At 39.5% G+C, this 16,458-nt stretch overlaps 1 protein-coding gene and 1 long non-coding RNA gene across 6 annotated transcripts in view; one reads left to right on the forward strand and one right to left on the reverse strand.

Moving 5' to 3' along the window:
- LOC122883571 (protein kinase C-binding protein NELL1-like) overlaps positions 1 to 16,458 on the forward strand; it is a 279,566-nt gene that overhangs the window by 191,645 nt on the left and 71,463 nt on the right. The window lies entirely within an intron of this gene.
- Positions 11,736 to 16,458, reverse strand: part of LOC122883889 — a 90,240-nt gene continuing 85,517 nt past the window's right edge. Inside the window, exon 10 of the long non-coding RNA XR_006379794.1 lies at positions 11,736 to 11,751. This is a non-coding gene — a long non-coding RNA (uncharacterized LOC122883889). The remainder of the gene's footprint in view (positions 11,752 to 16,458) is intronic.

Consider the following 16,458-nt stretch of genomic DNA (forward strand, 5'->3'; position numbering starts at 1 on the left):
GTTCCAAAGACTTCCCTGAAGAGTGGAGGCTGTTTGTTATAGCTATCTGCGCAGGCCAGTCAAGTTCTTCCACACCAAACTTATTTCTTTGCAAAGCTCACTTTGTGAGCTTTCCTGTTGACACAGGAAAGGGGGCCTCCCCCAAACTGTTGGCGGAGATTTGGAAGCACACTGTTGTCTAAAATATCATTGTATGCTGTAACATTAAGATTTCTCTTAAGTGCAAAAAAGGGGTCTAGCCCAAGCCATGAAAATCAGCCCCAGACCAAAAGTACAGAAAAGTGCATGTACAGCCAAGTCTACATACATTTGGCCATACAGTGTAGCTAATGTATGATCATCAGTATATAGAGACCACTCACGACACTGTCAATCCTACTCACTGGTGATATTTGTCAGGAGCAGGTGAGGAAATTCTATACTTTTTAATAATATCATTAAAACTTCCTACGTCTTACCTCCTATTCTGGCCAATTAGTATTATGCGAGCAGGGAGTTGGGAGGAATCGGCCTCTGTTTTCCCCTCCCCCCTGAGATCTCATTACCGTGTGATGGCGACAGTGTTGGCCAATCGACCTGTGCCACCCATCTCATTCCCCTCATATATCACCGTGGCACTCTCAGGAATAAGGGAATTAGTCTGCGTACGACTGCAGCTCCTCAGCCTGTCCCTGCTAATGTTAATAAGGCAAAAAAGTGTGTTTAGCCAGCCTTGAGCAATGAGTCCATAGTAGACGGGACAAAATCGGGTTTCGGAGCCAAAAGTGTGTGATTAACTTGACATGTTAAAAGCTAAACAGGTGATGAGTGCCCTTGAGTGACAATGACTTATTTCCTGTGAAAGCAAACATTTTCAAATTTCACTGCCAATTGGTTTACAAAGAGAGAGCCTTTTATTTGCAAAGGTATAATTTGACCTTTAGTATTTGTTGTGACTCGGAGGATGACAAGGACGGCTACAGATGTGGCTTTGCATACTCAATGACTTTAAAACTCAAACGCTTTCATTTAATTTTTTTTTATTTGACCTTTTAAACAAAAAACCCTCTCAGATCCTTGTCCTCTGTTGGATCTCATTAAGTAATGTTTCATGAATTACAGGAGTTATTTTGTGATGAAGTGTAGACTAATTGTTCCCTCCTCAACTTGCCTGAACACCTTCTTTTTCATTCATAGGTGAACTACATTTCCCTGAATGTTCAATAACCCTTGTAGAGTGGGACTTTTGGTATTTAGCTGCAATTTAACGTACAGCACTGTGGCAGGAGTCACTGTTACTGAAAAGACGACATGTCTACTTACATTATAGTGCAGTCTGTGGGTATACAGATTTGTCTCTACTTATTCTACAATTCATTCCCCCCTGTTAGATTGTTGGTGCCAAAAGGCAGCTCTAGAAAGATGCCCATGCGCGTTGATTCTGTGTGACTGACACCAAGACCTGTCATCTGGTTTTCCCCAACAGAAAAATGACAGCACTGGTAATTTGTTAAAAAATTACCTACATTTTCCTGACCTTGTGTGGTCGTGCGAATAATGGCTGTCTGTCTCACCTCACATCTCATTCTTATTACAGGAGAGTAATTATGGCTAATATTGTTGCTACAGCAATGCCATGACCCTTCGGTGACTAGTAACGACACAATAGATTTGCCTGCTGATGATATTATGCAAACAGACAATAGATGGAGGAGTTCTGTTGTTGTAGAGGCTCATACTTCTCATGCGTACTGCAGCTGTTTAAAAACACTATTTAAGATATTAAGTAAAAATTAATTTTTACACACATCTCCGCTGGAAAAACCTAGCTTGTTGCACTCAGTGCGCTCTGCAATCACATACGTAGCTTCAAATTTAACTCCATATCTGCCAAGTACCCAGCTCCTAGCAAGCCTGCAGCTGGCCCCCAGCCTGCCTGCTGTGACTGGGATGATTGCAAAGGCACATGAAGAAAGGCCTCCATCTCAAGAGCCCATTTTACTGCTATTGATTGTCTGGGCTGACAGGAACTGAGAAGCATTGAGGGGTTAAGACTCCCTCTACCTTTACTTACCCCCCCCCCTAATTCTCTTGGGGAGAAAAAAAGGCTACCATTATGTCATCTTCCTCAGAGCACAATAAATAAGCCACAATAGTTCAATCGAAGCACAGCATAAGATTATAGATCAGCATTGTTCCCGCTGCCAGCCTAATGAGCAGCAGCCTATTGCAGAGCCTTTGTCGGCAGCAGAATGAGTGAGCTAATCTTGTTAATGGTCCCTTTCATTCCCTAGGACTGGTTTGTATGGACAAAGGGGTTTTAAATAGAGAGGATTTGAGTAGCGAGTCTAAACAGCGGCGCAAAGGACAAAGACATTGACTCGTGCTTTTCTCATCTTGCTATCAGAGCTAATCACAGAGGAACCATGTTGCAACCAGCTAACAGTGAGCAGTGAAACCCAGGCTAATGTATTCTGAGAGATGGAGGGAGGGGGGTGTTTGCTGCAGGGAGGGGAAAAGAGAAATGAGAGGGGAGGGGTGGGGTGTGAGGATGTTGGATTCAGCCTTCATTTCCCCTACAAGTCTGAAGCATTTAATTTTCTGTTTACATAATTATTGCTCCCCTTCATCCCTTTTTGATAGGAACAACACATTTAGTGGCTTCTCTGCCGTGTAGTTCTGTGCTAGAGGGCATAGTGTTTTACAACATTTAATTGGGTGAAAAGCACAGTATATCTGAAGCTATGATTAATTGCAAATGTGGAAAAAAAATGTACCAAGGAAAAAAAATCACTACTTGTTTTTGAAGCTTTGTAGCAATTATCATTTGAGGCAATTATTTTTAGTCTGTGCCCTGCTGTTAGATGTAGCTGCTGTGCAGCAAAGAGAAAAATCCTCTCTTGTGTTCAGCTCTATCAGATCCACTCTTGTAATGTAATTTAATGCATCAAGCGAAAATCTAGCATGCTGTCCTCATTCTCATCCATGGTGTTTTTGTCTTCAATCAGTCTTGTGTCAGTGATACTCTGCAGTATTAAATCTGTGCAAAGAATACTCTGTTTAACATGGAGATGCTCGTCAGTGATGCAGTATGATACAGAGAGAATGGCAAAACCATAATAATACCAACTACAACTCTAATACTAGTACATTAATTATAGTCTTTTCTGCAATAGCAATGCTAAAACTTATTAATATTATAGTAATATTTAATATTACTATACTGTTCAGAGCTGTAGACTTGAGACATGGTCTTAAATAAGACTTAAGTCAATGAGATTTGACTTGGACTTGACTTACTTGAGACTGTGACATTGTATTGGTAAGCATTCAGAAACAATGCAAGACTTCATGTGAATCTTGACTTTCACTCTGCTTATGAAGACTTGCTCTCACAGCCTTGATTTGAGATTTACACTTGCCTCAGAAGACTTAAAAACAGCTCTGGTGCTGCTACTGCTAATGTAACAGGTAGGTTTTCTGAGTCTTTTGGGGAGAGAACAGTCCAGGTTCACATGTACGTATGTGTTTTATGGATTGACAGCTTCGCAGGAGGAGCCACCAGGGTCCACTGAGGAATGTTTTTGAAGACCACTCTGGCTGAGTTAAAATGAACTCTTATCATCCAGTGTGTCTGGTTTGGGTCTGTAGATGCATCTTATCAGTGTTTATTGGTTTTATTGCCCCTTTTGCTTTGTATCCTCTCCTGGTTTTTCTCCATAGCATTAAGGTGAATGTGGGAGAGGAAGAGTTTTGAGTTTGCTGAATGCCCACTGTTTGCATGTGTACAGCAGCAAACAATAGAACACATGTAGGGAGAGTAGAAAAGCATTGATGCAGCATTTGTGATATTGCATTTACTGGTGGTTGCAAACCTTTTTGGCTTGTGATCCCTTAAATTGAAGCTACTTGTCACTTCCTTATCACAGATTATGGCCTTAGTGTGGATGTATTGAGAACATTTGAACCAAAGAGTGATTTTTGTGGGAAGTGGGAAAAGTGTCCAGTATGTCACAAAAATAAAAGAATTTGAAAAAAGTCAGAAAAAAGAGAGATTTTTTTTGTAGCCTGGAGTTTGTTTCACAGCTTGCAGAAGTTTCTGCAACCTGGATGAAGCCTGGGTGAAGTGGAGGTCGGGCAGGGAAGTGGCAACCACCATCACTGACTGTGACTGGCTGAGACACAGACACAGTCTATCAAATGCACCTCTTAAATATACTGTTTTTTTCAACGTTAATAGCTTCCTCATGAAATAGTCATGTTAAAAGTTGTCACCAAGAAATATATAAGAAGCTAGTTATTGAGACCTGAAAGAGAAGATTTTCTCAGTTTTTGTTGTTTTTCTATTCACTCCAACATGGCTGGAAGCCTACATTTAGTGACCATTAGACAAACTGCGTATTAAAGCACTTTCATGTTGGTTTTAACACCAAGCATTTGGTGAATGTCGTCTGGGAACACATCAACTGAAATGGGCTTTTCCTAAGAGTTAGAGGAGGAATTGATATATGCAAAGTCCTGGCTTCAGATAAAGCCAGAACAGATTTGCTTACTAAAAATTAACCACTAACGTTTTACATCAGTAAAATATTCTATATTATATCAATGGCCTTGGTATCTCCTGTAAATATCACTGATGTCATATAATTTGCATTTATCTCCAAATTATCTGCAGCAAAGAAAACACAAAAAACAGTATAGTCTCAAAAATACAAGACATAACACCAGTAGGCGTTTTGTGTGTATTTGGGAGATTGCGTCCTTTACAGTTAATTAAAAATTAACATGTAGCTATAATTCACAATGAGCAAACCACATTTGTAACATTGCACCTACTGTGTTGTTACTTTCAGCCTTTGTTTCTTATTTTCAGTATGACTTTCTCACGTAGGTTTGCAGATAACAATAGGTTATTTGTTATTGGTTATCAGCACCTCACTGCATTTCTGGGTGTTGCCATTAAAAATTTAAAGACAAGCAGTGTGGTATAACATACAAAATGTAATATGACAAACACTTGTCCCCCGAGGGGAAACTCTTTAGTTTACCCTCGGGAATCAATAAAGTATTTCTGATTCTGACTTAAAAGAAAACATTAATTAGTTGACACTGCAAAATTTCAAAATAGAGCTAAACATAGTTCGTGTAAACACATTGCTCCTTACGATTAATATTGAAGCACATATAATAAACTGGAAAAAGAAATTGTACTGATGAGACCCTTCATCTGTTTTTATGCAGTAGTCTGTTCCCCATTTCAAGTAATTCAATAGCTTCAGGGTAGGCTCTGTTGAGTTAGGAAGTCTTCATTCACTGTAAAAGTGAATAAAAAGAAGTGACAACTTCCACCTGATATATTTTTATTTGCCTTAATAGGAACAAGTGCGCAACACTGGATATGTGTGTAGATGATAAGTAATGCATTAGTTTATCTGTTGATGAAGTTGCTTAGCATCTCAGCTGTTAGCTTAATTTCTCTAGATGCCTTCTCCCTTGTCCAATCAACTGAAAATTCAAAGAAAACAATTTTTTGCTCAGAACCAAATGTGTCACCCTCGTCGTCCTCTGAATTACAGAGAATTTAATTTGCAACCTGCACTAATAGCATAAACAAATTCGCCTGGTACATAGCTATGGCATTAAAAAAGCCTGTTTCCAAACACAGACTGGGTTTCGACTGGGACTGACAAGCACAAAGCCCAGAGGCTGCAGGCTCCAAAACACTTTAGTTCAGATCTGTGGGCCCTGACTGATTTATGGCAAGCTGTAGGCTGCACACACACACACAAATAACGGCTCAAGTTGTAGCCCACAGCTAACTAACTGACTCCAAGGCAACATTATACCTTCTGTTTACATCCCCCAAAGCCCCAAATTTATGGGAACTCTAGTTCCAAAACTTAGAGCATGATTATCCTCCAAATAGAATTAATACAAGAAAATCCATTATGACTAGTTTAGTACTTTGGCTCATAATGTCCCATCAACATGGTTCTTATATTCCTGTAACACTGACACTCTATCTATTCATATACAGAGATTTACTGGGTGATGAAAACCTACTGACATATAGACAGGAGGTGGGGGTCTCAAATTTGTCTGAGGGAGGGCCCCTGAGACAAGTTTTTTAAAACCCCTGCCTTAAAAGGACAAGGTTCCTCTGCCACCAGTTCAATGCACCTGATTAACATTTTTGATCAGGTGCTTCCACAGATCAATAGTGGATCTTGATGCCATGGACAGCTGATTCTGACCTATTCTTATCTTCACACTCAAAGCATCCAGCCCACAACTTGTCAAAGTTGCTCTCACAGTCAGGATATGATCCATTACTTTATTTATTATTTCTGCTATCATTTCAATAAAGAACACTTACAGAGAGAACAGATGATGGGATCCGCTGTATAGATCCATGATATGTGTGTGTGGTCTGGCAAGGTGCATGCTTTTGTGTGCGTGTGTGCGTGTCCGGGTTTCTTTAGCCAATTAGTGCAATGTTTCTGCCAAGCAGGAGATTTGAAGGGCCGGACAAACACACACAGAGCTCATCAAAGGAAGAGCCAGAGACATAATTTACCACCAAGTAAGCAGCTGGAAATAAGAAGGGACAGAAACTGATCGAAAAAGGAAAATAAATCTAAATTATTCTTATTCATATGATATAGTATGGATGTCAGTGATAAATAAATAAGTACATAAACATCCAAAGAAAATTTGTCTTGGACTCAGATGCTGCTTAAAGACTGCTTTCCACAGACAGAATCCCAAAGAGTTTAGAAGATACCACAGAGTGTAAGTGATTACAAAATATAAAACAGTAAACACCTGAACTGGTTTAGCAGGTAATGTTTACCATGTTCACCATTTTAGTTAGCATGCTAACATTTGCTTATTACAGTGGTGGAAAGTAACAAAGTACATTTACTTCAGTACTGTACTAAGTACGATTCTGAGGTTTTTTTTTCTAGAGTATTCTAATTTTATGCTACTTTATACTTTACTACTTTTCAGAGGGATATATATTGTACTTTTTACTCCACTATATTTACTTGGCAATTAGTTACTTTTCAGATTAAGATTTTAAAAACCTATAATGAGCATATAAAATACAATGCACTGTTATACAGTCAATTAAACCATCCAACGGTATATACAATTAGTAAAATTAGTGCTGCTTTAGCCAGCTACATCTTACAAGTTACTGCAATAGTATTAATCCAACAGTATAATGTATAACAGAGCCCATTTTGGCTGCACAGTGAGTACTTTTACTTTATTTTTTGAATGCAGGATTTCTACTCGTAATAGAGTATTGTAGTAAATCCCAGTGTTATACTGGTACTTTTACTTAAGTAAAATATCTGAATACTTCTTCCACCAATGGCTGATTAGCACTCAACACAGTAGTCATAGACCACAGTATGGGCCAAATAGAAATTTTGACCTGATGATGGTGCGACATGAAAAGCCACCAAAAGGATCACCAAAGTTATTAGGTTACATCAGTAACCATGAATGTCTGTAAAAAATACTTCTACTATGAATTGGCACAATTCATAGTAGAAGTTGATATATTTCACTGGATGGTTGAATACTTTAACCTGCTGGTGTAAGATGAAAATTGAGAGGACCGCCAAAGTTGTCAGGATTCATCCTCTTGGGATCATGAATATATGTACAAAATTACTTGGCACACCATCAAACAGTTGTCGAGATATTTCAGTCTGGACCAAAGTGGTGGACCGACCAACAATGCTGTCCCTAGATACCTGCCGCTAGCATGTCTAAAAAGGTTAAACCAGAGGTTAGTGTGTTGACACAATACTGTGTTGACAAAGTGAAGGAAATGAAGCAGCAGCCACCTCCATTCAGGATGATCTGACGGTTTCTGTTCTCTTCACCTGCCTTTTAATACCAGCTGCTGCTCCGCCTGATGGGGCTTCCACCTGCATGAGACACACACATCCAAATCCATTACATCCCTATCTCATCCGCAGCCTCTTTTAATGCCGATTTCTCAGCTGTCACTTCCGTCATTTTTCTTCTCTTCTTTCTTTTCTTATCATCCGTCTATTTCCCACCTCTCATCCGTCCTCCGTCTCTTCTATGTGCTGTCTGGGTGGGGGCGACAGTGACAGGTCTAGTATTCAGTCATATTTTTAAAGGCTTTTTGTGCATGATATTTATGCTCAGTATCTTTGTAGAGAATGAATTAGTGTGGAAACACAAAGAGATTTTATGAGATTTGGCCCTCATTCCTATCAGAGAAGAGACTACTGCTGCAGATAGCCACAGGTGCAGATACGATTACATTTTACTCATCAGTTTATTTTTTTTTTAGAAGAAAATGTTTAAAATTGTAAAATCCACAGTTCATCCATATTATCCAAACCACTTATTAGTGAGTGAAAACAAAGGTACCGAAAATATTAAACACACACACTATTGAACTGCATTTGCAAGTATTATGAGTACAGTAGGTCAAAGTTGGACGCACCCCTGCAAAATCTTTCCACTTTATTTGATTGTGACGAGAGAGAGAGAGAGAGAGAGAGAGACAGAGAGGACTCGAACCTGGGCCGCTGCAGTAAGGACTCAGCCTTGATACGTGGTGCGCGCTCGGACAGTTTGGATAATGACTAATGTTCTCCTTGTTTTTCACTTAAAATGAGAAAATATGGTTACATTTTTCCTTACAATTTATCTGATCATGTGATGAAGTTATCTTTAAATCCGTGTCTAGCAATGTCACTTTGTCTCAGTATCTATACAATGAACCAATTGGAATGATGGCCAGCAAACTAAAACTAGGCTAGGGTTAATTGATTTCACTTATAATTTTAAAAATCCAAGGATAAAAACATTTTTAAACCAACCTGCTCCAAAATGAAGTGTATTTTTGGTGAAAATCTGTTAAAACTGAAAACAATAAGACTTAAATGGTCAGCTCTTCCAAAAAAAAAAAAAAAATCTTCTTACATCTTGTATCTCTTGTCCGGGTTCTGAGACATCCCTCTTACAGCATTGAAAAATAAAATTAGCACTTTTACAGCCTTAACTGTTATTATGATTATACAAAGATGGGGACATTGATTCTGGAAAAATACATTGCTTTTGAATCAATCAGTGCTTTAATGCAATTCCATTAATCTCCATTGTATTGGGGTGGAGGCAGAAATCTCACATCTTAAGCTGAATGGCTAGACAGTATTTTTGTTTGCTTGTGTTTGCTGAACTGACTCTTTGGATTATTCCCATGTTGTAGGAGAATGTAAATAAAAATGTTCCCTTGTGGCAAACTTGAATGTAATGGAAATCCAAATGAGAAAAAAATACCACTCTGGACCAACAAGTGATCAACCACAATCTTCTTCATAAAATCAAATTCACATCATGACTGGATGTGATGCATATCCCTCCTCCAGATTCCAGCAGCACAGGTCATAGGTATTTCCACCACTACATCCTGCCTCTCAGCAGTAAACTTCATCTCATCAGTGAAACAGCAGAGGTTGGAGAAAACAGTGGTGTCAGCTGCCTACCTGTGTGTGTGTGTCTCTGTAATGGATTCAGATAGGAGTTGCTCGTCCTGCACCACCCTTGGTGGTTATGAAAGCTCCTCACATCCAGCTGCCAAGGGCGTCCCTGCTCCTCCCATCCTCGATGCTCTGATAGGTTCATGCCCCCACGACTGTTCCACAGATGAAAATAGATAAAATCATCCAGACATGGCGTGAACAGCCAGTTAATGTTTGCCACACGCTGATTCAGTCGAGGCAGTGAGATGAATGTGTTTTTATTTTTATTTTTTTATTTACTTGTTATTCAGCAATTGATTCTTTAACATAAAAATACGAGACAAAACTCCACCAACGAAGAAAACAGTTTTGGCTTGGGGTTATTTTGTTTTCATTTATTCACAGAGTCCTGTCAGATCTTCTCTTTATAAACTTATATTCTCTAAACTCTTTTCATATAAATACTTCAACTTGCTCTGTACTTCTGGGCAAGTTTTCAAACACATAAATGCATCTATAACCATACACACACCCACATCTAAACAGGAATATGTTCTTTATATAAATGTGGATTTTATGTATGAATTCAAGTCGTTACATGGTAATTAAGTTTATTGACCCCCAAAATAATAATACAAACCATATAAAATACAACTTTAAACGTGCATTAATTAACTTTTTTTGGCTACTGGAGGGGAAGCAGAAACAAGCACTGACATATTGTCACCTTTTAAGTTGTTATGACAAACTTGTTAGCAAACAGCTGCTAATTTACACATCCAGCAGACACAGAACAACATCAACGTTCATTTGGAGTCGCGTTTGTGTCCACCTGATGCATGTATCCAGTATTCACATTCCTTCTAGCTCTGTTTTTGCTCTCCACCAACTCACGAGGGAAATATTTGGCTTAACTGTTAAATGCTCCGCTATGTTCCCCAGCTTGTCACTAACTTTGTCTGTCTGCTGTTTGGTGCTGGGTAGGTAGTGTACATTTGGCTTTTAGAACTTTTTCACTGAAAATATATTGTTTTTGTGGGGATTTTCTTGTCTGTGCCTTTAAATAGTGAATACAAAGATAATTTGATTTATGGTCATATTTGACAACAATCTTGTCCATTAGTGACATGCTTATGTGTAGTCAATCTTAGTACATAAACCAACTGATGGTCATGCATATGAAGCCAAGCAGAAGCATAAGATAAGGCAGTGGTGAGTCTTTTAAGGCAGCCTCTTACTTGTGGATATTTATAAAAATGTGATTTTTGGATTAGGATTATAGAACATGCTTTTAAGAGATCAGTCTAACTCTCAAGACGGCAATCCCCTTATTTTAAAGTGGCATTAAGCAGGGCTGTCCAGTAAAGTATAACTATGTACACAAGAACATGTAGTGGTATTTTGCTGCTCAAAATGTAATGATAAAAAAATAATAAATACAGTGCTTTGAAAATGAAAGCAAAAATCTCATAGGGCCATTTAAACATTGACAGCTATTTTAGAAAATAGAAAATGTGGCAGACAAAAAAAATCTGGTTGTCAGTTTGCTCATGTTTTTCAGTCTCCATGTCTAACATAAACTAACGGCACCTCTGTGTTAGCTCAGTCTTCTGCTGCCATCTGGTTATGAAGGCAGCGTTTCAAACTGTCTCTCTGCACACACACTACAGATGTAGGTGCAATTTAATTATAGTCACTTGAGTTCATTGGCAGGCTTAGTTTAATTAAAGATTACATCTGCGAGGACTGACAGGTATCACAGCACCCGAACTGAACGCAAAAATAGAGTTCATTTTGCAGAACTAGGCCACACAAATATTATTGAACATATTATCAGTGAAAATGATTATTTTTCACTTTTTCTTATCTATGGTGGTACCTCCAGTATATCTCCAATATGTCTAAGTGATTTAAGAATAATTAAAGAGAAACAAATTTAACTGCCAAGAATCCCTCCCACTTGCAGCTTTTAATGAAATACATTTTAAGTAACTCCATGTGTAACCCAGCAACAGCAGCCATTTCTGGAACAAGAGTGACAAACAGGAGTAATAACATCATTTAGAAGAACAATAAAGAGGTAGAAGTATGCCACCACACTTATTCCTGGAATTGGTTTGTAATTTGTAGTTTTACTTGGAAATCCATGTGGCTCTCAATGCTGTTCGCTCGCTCGCAGCACTCCCGCCCTCCATCCTTGAGCAGTTTGAAATGTGCGGAGGTTCGTTCCAGAGCGAGAAATCTCCGAAAGCACCTGGTGGAATTAATTGTCGTGTCAGTGGTATTGATCAACCACCCTTTCAACCCTCTGCAGATACATTATGGCAGTAAAAATCTTCCTTAATGCGTCTTTAATCCGTGCCGACCGCCTGGCCCGAGTCCTTATTGTCTTGTAAGTGCAGTCATTATCTGTGATGTTCAGTAAATGCCCAACAGAGAGTACAGCCAAGGGTGAACTGCCTCTACTCTGATGCATAACAAAGTGAAGCATTTGTATGCGTAAATGGGTTGGCGTTAATTCTTTCTAAGCTGAGTTTCTGGCCTGCTCAGCTCTTTCTTGCAGGCTGACAGTGGACTTCTACCTCTGCATTTAAACCTGCTGTTGTGCATTCATTAGCAGGGAAGCTAGGCAGATATTATACAGATACACTGCAGAGAGAGAAAAAGAGAGTAGGCCTGTTCCTTCCTCTCTGATCAGGTTTGTGGGAGAGAGAGAGATGAAGAGGAAGGATTTTAGAGTCCATTATCTAAACCCCTCTGTTCCTCTGTCAGAACTACTGATGGTGTGTTCAGGAGCGCTCTGTGATGTGTTTTATTATACATCCTCTCCCTCTTCCTGATATCAGCATCTGTTGGAAGATATGCTTAACGTTAAAAGCTGCATTCATTGATGTTTGGCCGCCAGGGGGCAAGAAAACTGCAAAACAATCTGACAGAAACACAACCCTGACACACTATTACATTTTAAGGTTGTTATGGTTAACTTTTTATCAAACAGTTGCTTATTTACACATCTAGCAGACACGGAGTAACATTATCATTCATTTGAGAATGTGTGTCTGACCATCTGATGAATGTCAGTCCAAAATTCACTCTCCTTTTAGCTCTGATTTGGTCACTGCTGGAGTTGGGGTTGGTGAGAGTGGCTGACCTGAAAGTCAGACTAAAAGAAAGATGTCAGCAGTGCTTAAATGCTACTGAGATGTGCAGCCATACAATCCAAAATGACTCTGACCTCTGTTAGGACTGTCACTGTATTCAGAACCAACTGTCCTTCCAGCAGCACAGACAGTGACCAGCCACTGTCTTTACCAGGCTGAGTGATATGAGTGGATTGATAGATTTGTAGAAACAGAAGTACATCTGTTCTAATGGGATGGAATATTGAGGGAAAAACTCCCCCCAAAAAACCCTTTTAACAGGGCAAAAAATGGAAGAAACCTCAGGAAGAGCAACAGAGGAGGGATCCCTCTCCCAGGACAGACAGACGTGCAGTAGATGTCGTAAATGGTAAATGGACTGTACTTAGATAGCGCCTTTCTAATCTTTTTGACTACTAAAAGCGCTGCAACCGCTCGTGTGTACAGAATAGACTCACAACAGAAAGTCACAGTATATACTGCTGGCTTGAATTCCTGTGAGACTGACCCATTCAATAAATGTGCCATAAAACCAAAATAATGAGCCAAAGAGACTAAAAAGCTCTGAGCTAGATAATCATTTTCCGTAGCTTCATCACTGAGTGATGATGAGTGACCTAGCATTACCCCCTCATGTGTTAGTGTTACTTCTAAGACTCTTTTAACCACCTGGTTGAAAAAAAATTCCATCTGCTGCATGATCAAAAAGATTTTGAACCCGTTTCCCAGGTTGCGACTCTGTTTCCCAATGCAAACAAAGATGGTAACCAGCTGCTGTATGGGAAACAGAGTCACAACTTGAGACAAATCTTTTTTTATCATGCAGCGGACTGAATATTTTTTTTATCCAGATGGTTAGAAGAGTCTTTGAGGATTCTGGGAATACCTTCAGCGCAGCGGCAAGTGTTTTTCAAGCATCGCCAGATTTATCTTTCAGAGAAATGGATGCTTACCCCTGTAACTCAAATGTTATGCTAATACACGAGAGGCACAAATTGGGGCTATGAGTGACCCCTTTCACTTTACGCGTAGCCATTTGATTCAGTCTTGAGATTTTACTTTTAATTTAGAGAGAAATTCATTATCAGGAGGCTAACAATGTCTTAATGTAGTACATCACTGAGCTGTGCTGTACTCCATGGGACGCAAATTATTAGCTCATTTCTATTCTACCATACTATTACAAAGCTTTTTTCCCCTCCTTTCATACCTACTTGAATTTGCGGAATATATATTGGCTTTCTCTGTGATATTCCCGCTCTTAATTCTGAGATGGTCCTTGGAAGCCCAACAACCGTGAATGTGGCTGTTAGCCACGGCACAGAGTGGAATGATTCCATTCTCACCACCCACTGGAAAGCAATCTAGGTCCGTAATGGGAAACTCAAATAGCAAGTCTGTGGGTATAAGCATGTCTCGGGAAGTCACGAGTCAGCAACAGCCTCAGTTAAGCAGTGAGATAGTTTAACTGGAGGTCACAGGGACTACAATGAAGGAAGGGCAGTCTCCTCGCAGACCTTGCACAGGCTATTTGTCGCTGTAACGGGGGTCCTGGTAATGTAATGTGGAGGGGGAGCAGAGGGAGGAGCCGGAAAGGAGAAATGGAAAAAGAATTGTGAATAGGAGTTGGTACAAGGCACACATAGAGGAGAGGGAGATGAAGGAAAGTGGTGAAGTGTTGGTGAGATGCTTTGTATACATCGGTGGTGAGATTACGGAGGAGTTTGTGGAGGCTTGAGATATTTCCAGCAAAAATGGAACATGATAGTGAACTGTAGCATCAATAGCAAAACACCAGGTTTTGGTGTCAGAAGAGGATACACAGAGATAAATTTCTACAACCACAGAAGAAGGAAATGTTACAGAATACAATGCAGCTATACCTCTCATGTTTGTGCATTTGTCTTTTTCTGTATAGGATGTGAAATACCACTCCTGTGTGGTATGGGATGTTCTGCTGTGGGTGTTGAAGCAGAACCCCCATTTTAATCTCTTCTCAATCTTATTCGGGAATGGGAAACCATCACCATCACACTTTCTGTGTGTGAAAGCAGCCAGTTCTCCTCTCAAAGGAAGCCCTCAGAGAGCACATGCTGTACATTCACCAAAGATCTAGTGAAGCGATTTCAAGGGCAAATCTTCTTGTTGCCATTTGCCACTCTCTATCATGAACTGATTGAAAGAATGTAAACACAATCACTATCAGGTATAGGATAAATGCACACCATAGCCTGGCCCTCCCTGCAGACATTTCTGGCTAGAAATACTGCAAACTGCAAGTAAAAGTGTTCAAACATCACTGAATTTCACTTTTCAATTACATTTTTTCAAATGGCAGTCAATGACAGTTAACACTTTAACTCGTGGCTTGCAGTGCATTTCAGCCAAAAGTGTCCAATGGGGTGCACATAACACGTAGGGTGGAAAAGCTTCTTTTCAACAGGTTATGTCCTACACTGAATGTTAAGTCACATCCTGAGCTGTATGCAGGGCTGCCTGGACAACTTGTGATGGAGAAGTATAAATCCAGCTTCAAGTGAACTTGTGTTGTTCTATATTATTCTTCCAAATTCAAAATAATATCTGTGATATAGTTAACTGAACATTATTAATCGATATTGTAGCTGTGGAAAAGTATCTAAAAGTGAGTTCTGAGCTCATTTTAATCCAACAATATGACTGGATTCCATGCAAGTGCACACAAATAGGCTTTGTAATTGGCAGCAGCATTATTATTACTGGTATTATTATGATAGACCTGAGTTTGGGTGGAGAGTTGTAGTATGCTAATGGTCTAAATTCATGTCTGAGATTTTCTGTTGTTGTCTTTGGGCAAGAAAATTGTTGCCAGCAGCTTTGATTGAAAAATGGGGGTCTTAAAAAAAACGCACAAAACACCCAGCATCAGCGAAGCCCCCTCATCTTTGGAAGTCATTAGTTCGACAGGCAGGCGGCATTATGCTGATGGTGGTGAAATGATAATTAGAGCTGGAGATAGATGGAGTCAATATAAGTGTAATTAATTTTTTAAGTGTGAGGTTTATTAGTACAGAGGCAATCAGGCTCCTAATGAGGGCCTGATAGAACTTCTGAAACAGTGGAACCAGTCAAATTAATAGCTCTAATAGCTTCTGGTACAGGACTCTGCTTTTATTTATTGCACTAATGCATTTGTTTGTGTATTTAGCACTTCTTTTTTTTTCCCCAAACGGGGTGATAATTTACACAAATAAATTATGTTTTTGGATTCATAAACCAATCATAAAAGGGAGACATGCTGCCACACATACATTACACACACACACACACACACACACACACAGATATTACACTCACATGCCCTATGTATGTGACTATAAATATATTTTTCAGCCCATTAAGGCCCATCTTTCAAATCATGTCATTAATTAAGCTTTGAAATACTCTACTAAAAGTAATTTCTCTTTAATGAACTTGCTCAATTAAGTCTGCCCTCTTTTTGTTTTAATCCTCCTTGCCTTAAGCACTGACTAACTTCTCCTTCTCACTGTCTCTCCCTACACTCGCTCTTCCCTTTGTTTTGTGGAGTACATTCCTCTGCCAGCTCTCCTCAACCTGCCCCTTCTCCTGTGCGTTTGTCTAAGCCATGTTGATGCATCACACCCTGTTCGCTCACAGAACAAATCAGTCATTTGCACTGCCAGCCTGCTTCCAGCAAAAGGCAGCGAGATAGTTGCTCGCACACATACACACACACACACAGTGATACGATTTTCAAATAACTGCGAAATAGACAAGTGAAATGTCACCTCATGAATGATTCAGGTAGCTCTGTAGGCGAT

Source organism: Siniperca chuatsi, linkage group LG1, assembly GCF_020085105.1.
Source record: "Siniperca chuatsi isolate FFG_IHB_CAS linkage group LG1, ASM2008510v1, whole genome shotgun sequence".
NCBI classification, from domain to species: Eukaryota; Metazoa; Chordata; class Actinopteri; order Centrarchiformes; family Sinipercidae; genus Siniperca; species Siniperca chuatsi.